Here is a 6,961-nt window from a genome sequence, read left to right on the forward strand (position 1 = left end):
TACACATACACACAGACAGACAGACAGATAGACACACACACACACACACACACACACACACACACACACACACACATTCATCAAAATCAAGCCATGTTACGATGACAGCCACAAGAAAGTCTATGATGCTTGAGCACGCACACACACACACACACACACACACACACACACACACACACACACACACACACACACACACACACACACACACACACACACACACACACACACACACACACACACACACACACACACACACACACATTGATCAAAATCAAGCCATGTTACAATGACAGCCACAATAAAGTCTATGATGCTTGAGCACACACACACACACACACACACACACACACACACACACACACACACACACACACACACACACACACACACACACACACACACACACACGGTTAGAGTCGAGTCAACATCATGGATATAACCAAAATATACAGAATAGCAAATTCAAAAACGAAACAGGAAGATAGACAGTCTGACGCAGGCAAAAGCTAAACTTCGCTGTTTTCATCTTTGTTCTGATAAAAAAACCTGCACAGATAGATCATTTGCAAGAACGCATGAAATCAAATAAAAAGGGAGACAAACACTACTGTCCTTGAGATTCGTATACATGCCAGTTTCTACCCTCAAATTGTCTGCCCTGTGCCGCGGACTTAAAAATAGATGTCTATTTATAACTTTGAAGTCAGTGTTTGGAAACAACATTTCATGGAACTCGGGAATAAGACAAAGATACTTGAGTGTAAAAGAACAACAGTATGAATAACACAACTACCACCACCACCACCACCACCACCACCAACAACAACAACAACAAGCAGCGCTCTCCCAGACATCATTTCTCAGCAGGTTACAAACTCCCCGAAGTGCAAACATTGTACATGCGGTCCAATCTTCGGTAACAGGAAGGTATTAAACTGCGGACTGGTCGAGGATGAAGCAGACGACTGTGAATTCCGTTATAACTCAGTCTGGCGGCAGAGTTTTGTACCTGCTGTAGTGGTGTGAGGGGTGTTTGCGGACAACCGATGAGAAGAGAGCTGCACTCGTCTAATCTATAGAATATGCATGAACTAACTAGTGTTTCGGTTGCGTCGAGTGTGAGGTAGTGGTGTATATCAGTAATGGCGGATCACCCCTCTCTTCCGATGGAAACAAACAAACAAACAAATAAAAACAAAACAAAACAAAAAAAATAAACAAAACCGAAACAAAACACCAAACTGATTAGAAATTACTGATAGCAGTCACAGTGTGGCTTGTAGCAGCAAACGAAACAAACAAACAAAAGTTCTCCCAGGGATTTAGATTTTTTCCCCTTCAACCTGACTTAATCCTGTATAGTGCGGATGGATTGTCGTATTAACACACAGGGCTTCACATGTTTGTCACAGTCTGGAGGTACTTTACGCAGAGAGCAGCAACGTGTCCTGGTGAGACCATGGCAACAGACTGAACAAAGTGTCCTGGTGAGACCATGGCAACAGACTGAACAAAGTGTCCTGGTGAGACCATCACAACAGACTGAACAAAGTGTCCTGCTGAACCAGCCGCCGTGGCGAAGTGGTTAGCGTCGCGGACTGACGGCTGGGAGGACGCGGGTTCGAATCCCAGCGGAGGTGGGTTTTTCGGCTCGTGGCCGGCTCCTACCCAGAGTTGAGTGAACTGTGGGCTTAAATGGGGAGACTGGGACCACACAGTCGAGTGTCATCCACTTCAAGGATGCGTCTTTGGGTGTGTTGCTCTAATTACCTGACCAACACTGCAAATGTCTGTATCTCTCGGGCCTGGCTAACGCCGGGATATCATTATGACAGGAAGCGTAGAGCACAGTCTTGTCACGCAGTCCCAAACCAAAATGGACCTCCATAGCAACATCGCCATCATCATCGTCATCCTCCTCCTCCTTCATCGTCATCAATATAAACAAAATAGTCTCAAAGTCTGTGGCCTTTCATGCCCTGCTCTCATGGTGACCTCAGTTTCGATACCCCTCCACTTCCGTGCTTGGGGTGAGTCCTGTCAATGTCGTCAGTGTCGGCAGATTCATGGTGGGCTGTTGTTTGAGGGACGTGGTGGCGGTCTCCACTCTGGGAGAGACGCTCACTCAGTCTGGCTCCGCGACTAAGACATTATTGTCGTTAGTAGGGGGCTTAGTAGGTGGTGTCCTAAGTACGTTAAAACAGAACAGGCACCACTGAACACCACCGAAGTGACTCAGCAGCAGTGCAGGGTCTCCTCTGGTGTGTGGCCTCCAGGCGACCTAACATCGATTGTTCCCTGTGGACTGCCGACGCTGGAACTGCGACGGACGAACCCGGGTGTGGTCGTGTATGGGGGAATCTAAATGAGCGGCGTGGGGGTAATGCCACTGAAACGGCGCAGATGATGAGGCAGCAAAAAAAAAAAAAAAAAAAAAAAGTGTCCTGCTGAGACCATGGCAACAGACTGAACAAAGTGTCCTGGTGAAACCATCACAACAGACCGAACAGTGTCCCGGTGAGACCATAGCAACGGACAATCACATGCACGAAACACGGAACCAGGTTGTACCATCTCAGCCCCATCTGTCCCTGAGGACAGGAAGACCAGTCAGCGGAGCACATCCTCCAAAACTGCCCCCTGTACAAACAGGCAAGACAAGACGTGTGGCCTGTCGACACTCCACTCATGACCAGACTACATGGCAACCACAAAGAGCTGGAGAAAACAACGTCATTCATCGCCAGAACTGAACTGATGGTGCAGCTGTGAACGCCAAGAAGAAGAAGAAGAAGAAGACGTTTATGCATTTCAAGGAGTTCGTTGTATTCATTCTGCACATATTTTCGCCCACCACTGGTGTTCGCTATGATGGTAGGCTAAACATATGCAAAAAAAAAAAAAACTGTCTTTTTTTTCTTTTCGATGCAGTGTTAATGAGTTTTGTTGTAGTGTTTTTTTTTGCTCGTCATTTGTATGATAACATAGCTGAAAGTAAAGTGCTGTTCATTCATTTCTTTATAACCCTTGCAGTCAGTTTCAAGATTTCACCAGAACCCCAGCTCACGTTTTGTCCTTGTTTGTTGCACGTTACGTTTCATATCTGTGAAACTGCATCAGTGTTTGGTGCATATCTGTTATGGATATGTGTGTGTATGTGTGAATGTGTGTCTGCATGTTTTACATTTATTTGCTTATTTATCATCATTGTTGTCTTTTTTATTTATTTATTTATTTATTATTATTATTATTATTATTACTTTAAAAAATTGTTTATTTATTTATTTATGTACTCTTATAGTGGACTTCATCAACTTTTTGCGCCTTATACATATTATTAGTAGTGATAGTTCTTTTTTATGTATTTATCTATTATTTATCTACCCCTTTTTTTTCTCAAGGCCTGACTAAGCGCGTTGGGTTACGCTGCTGGTCAGGCATCTGCTTGGCAGATGTGGTGTAGCGTATATGGATTTGTCCGAACGCAGTGACGCCTCCTTGAGCTACTGAAACTGAAACTGTTGCACGTTCACTTAATTACTATCTGATGCTTTTAATTCTGTTCAAGTTATGGGAAAATACTATTCTTTTTTCTGATAGCTATGAGAAAATATAAAGTGCCGTTCCATTCGAATACTGGACAGTCCTACGACGACCATACATTAACTCACTCAGTACGGCCAGTCCTCTCTTCTCCTCTACACAGACCCCTCGGATGTCCAGTGGGTGTCTGAATGACCCAACCTTTAGATTCCGTCGTCAGAATTGTGGTATTCTTTGTCAGCATTCACCTCTTCAGTATAAGAGCCTTCCGCTTCCAATATTTTGATGATGGTAATTGGGGTGAAATGCTGTTGGCGTCGTCTCTTTCGCCGTTCGTATGGAGAGAATTAAATCTTGTCGAAATCAAGTCTTTGGGAAAAAAAAATCTCCAACCAGACAGGATTGAAGTGATTCTGCGAAGGCTAAGCTTTCTTTTTTTTCTTGTTCGTTTTTTTTGTTTTGTTTAAGACCATACTGGGTGTAATTTTTTTTTTTTCACTTTGTTTCTATTTTTGTAATCATACTTTCAATTTTGTTTCAAAACTACATGCTCTTTTTCTCCGTCACTCAATCAATCTTTCAATTTTTCGTTATCGACTCCTCCAGCAACAGACGTTTCGAGTAAACCTCCACTGCTTACACGACAGCAAAGTTGGTTTTGGGGGTTGTTGTTTTTCTGCATACAAAACGAAACATCCATGTCACGCAAGTATTTGTATCAATTTTGTATTTCTTTTTATCACAACAGATTTCTCTCAGTGTGTGAAATTCGGGCTGCTCTCCCCAGGGAGAGCACGTCGCTTCACTACAGCGCCACCCTTTAAAAAAAAAAAAAAATTTCATGCGTGCAGTTTTATTTGTTTTTCCTATCGAAGTGGATTTTTCTGCAGAATTTTGCCAGGAACAACCCTTTTGTTGCCGTGGGTTCTTTTACGTGCGCTAAGTGCATGCTGCACACGGGACCTCGGTTTATCGTCTCATTCGAATGACTAGCGTTCAGACCACCACTCAAGATCTAGTGGAAGGGGAGAAAATATCGTCGGCTGAGCCGTGATTCGAACCAGCGCGCTCAGATTCTCTCGCTTCCTAGGCGGACGCGTTACCTCTAGGCCATCACTCCATTGCAACAGACTGTATCGTTTTTGGCCAGGCACAACAAGCAGATTACTATCACCTCAACCACCCGAAGAATGCTCACAATCTGTCAGGTCCACCAATCACAGTCCCTCACTTCTTATCGTGGCCCTAACGATCGTGGGAAAACTGTGGGCCTGGACCAATCAGAACACCGCACGGCATTGACGTCACGAGCGCCGACGCCAAAAAAGGTCAACGAGCGCGCCTTGAATGAGCGGCGTCAGCGGCCGAGACAGACTCGTCGTCGTAAACAAGGTCGCGTGGTTTTGTAAGAGGAGTTCATAACTCGCATTCCATCCTGTCACCCCCCCCCCCCCTCTCTCTCTCTCTCTTCGTTCCTTCCTTCCCCGCTCTCCCTACGCCCACTTCTCCCCCCCACCCCACCATTTTTTTACCCCCCACCCCCACGCCCCTCCGTCCGCCTCCCTTCTCCTGCTCTCCCCCTCCCCCTCTTTCCCTCCATAGTCTCCAGCGCTTCAGGTCTGTCTGCTGTGTGAGGCGCCGCGTCAGCCTGGACAATAAAGTGCAGCGGGCACAAGCTATAAATTGCCAGCCACACAGCAGTTCGGCCTCAGTCAGTGCTCCGCAGGCAAAACGGTCAGGTCACGACGTATGAAAAAAAACAACCCCCCCCCAAAAAAAAAACCAACACCAGAACACAACGCCCTGCTCCTCTTGTCTTTGAAAAAGTACATGGAATGGTGCGTGCACACAGTTATATGTGTCTTCTCCACACTGGTCTAGTTGGCATGTGTCGTCATTGACTGAAAAAGTGGTTTCTCCTTCCGCTGTTAACTAAATATTTGCCAGCAGTGCATTCTCCGCTGTTGAATACGGCCAGCAGTGCATTCTCCGTTGTTGAATACGGCCAGCAGTGCATTCTCCGTTGTTGAATATGGCCAGCAGTGCATTCTCCGCTGTTGAATATGGCCAGCAGTGCATTCTCCGTTGTTGAATACGGCCAGCAGTGCATTCTCCGTTGTTGAATATGGCCAGCAGTGCATTCTCCGTTGTTGAATATGGCCAGCAGTGCATTCTCCGTTGTTGAATACGGCCAGCAGTGCATTATCCGTTGTTGAATACGGCCAGCAGTGCATTATCCGTTGTTGAATATTCAGTGCCAGAGAAGAAGACCTGAGTTTCCGAGATCATTGGAAAACAGTCATAAAACTCGACTGACTGATTTTCTTCGACTTTGTCCGCAGTGGCAAGGTGTGTGTTTTTATTCTGGTTTTATTTTTATGTTTTTTTTTTTTTGTTTGTGTGTGTGTGTGTGTGTGTGTGTGTGTGTGTGTGTGTGTGTGTGTGTGTGGTGGGGGTCGGGGGGTTGTTTTCTTCTTCGAGACATCAGTGAACAATATCAGTGTGGCTGGGAGAAGTGCATGGGGAGGATTGTTGTCCACGTTGTCACAGGCTTTGTCCTCATAATCATTCAATCAGATAGGTAGACAAGACTAACGTTATCATCTCATGAAGAGAAATAACACTGACGAAAGTGATTATTTTCTGCTAGTGACTGAAGGTGGAAACCACACCACACACATCTCCTGTTTACAGAGTCTGAAAACAGGGTTTGTAGAAAACGTGCGGCGCACGTCGCATATACACACACACACACACACACACACACACACACACACACACACACACACACACACAGAACCCCCGCCGCCCCCCCCCCCCCCCCCCCCAAAAAAAAAAAAAAAAAAAATTATATATCTATATCTATATCTATATATAAAGTTCCGTTTTCGTTCTCAGGAGGTCGTCGAGAACCACTCATCGACAGCCAGCACGACAAGTTTCTGTTGGAAGACTGCTTCCTCTTCCGACACGCAGCAGACACCCCCAATCTGTCTCCAGCCCAGACGAGCTAATTGGGGTTCTCTGACGGTACCGTCGTGTCTGCTGGCACTGATGTAGACTGTCTTTACCTGTCACTCTCTTCGTTTACAACGCCAGAACTTAGCGCAAAGGTTCACCCAGTTTTCCTTTTAGCACAGCACGGAAAACAACACAACACAGTACAAAAAAGAACTGAGTGTGGTGGAGTAAGAAGGTGTGCAACGTGATCTGCAACTTTACCAGCAACTTAACGTCAACAGATTTCCCTGCTGACAGGGATTATTCGGGGTGGGGGGTGGGGGGTGGGGGTTCAAAACTTCTGCAGACAAAACACTCCTCTGGTATATCAGATACAACATAAACGCAAACGCTGACACAGTTTTTGAAAATCATTTTACGGTTAATAAGCGTGAGGTTGGGGGGTAGGTAAGGC

General features: G+C 45.7%; 1 protein-coding gene across 1 annotated transcript in view; it reads left to right on the forward strand.

Annotated features, from left to right (window-relative positions):
• Positions 1–5,319: 5,319 nt before the first annotated feature.
• Positions 5,320–6,961, forward strand: part of LOC143281603 (uncharacterized) — a 52,480-nt gene continuing 50,838 nt past the window's right edge. Inside the window, exon 1 of the mRNA XM_076586846.1 lies at positions 5,320–5,895. The gene's annotated coding sequence lies outside the window, so the exon portion shown is untranslated. The remainder of the gene's footprint in view (positions 5,896–6,961) is intronic.

The sequence above is a fragment of the Babylonia areolata genome, chromosome 4 (assembly GCF_041734735.1).
Source record: "Babylonia areolata isolate BAREFJ2019XMU chromosome 4, ASM4173473v1, whole genome shotgun sequence".
Lineage (NCBI taxonomy): Eukaryota > Metazoa > Mollusca > Gastropoda > Neogastropoda > Buccinidae > Babylonia > Babylonia areolata.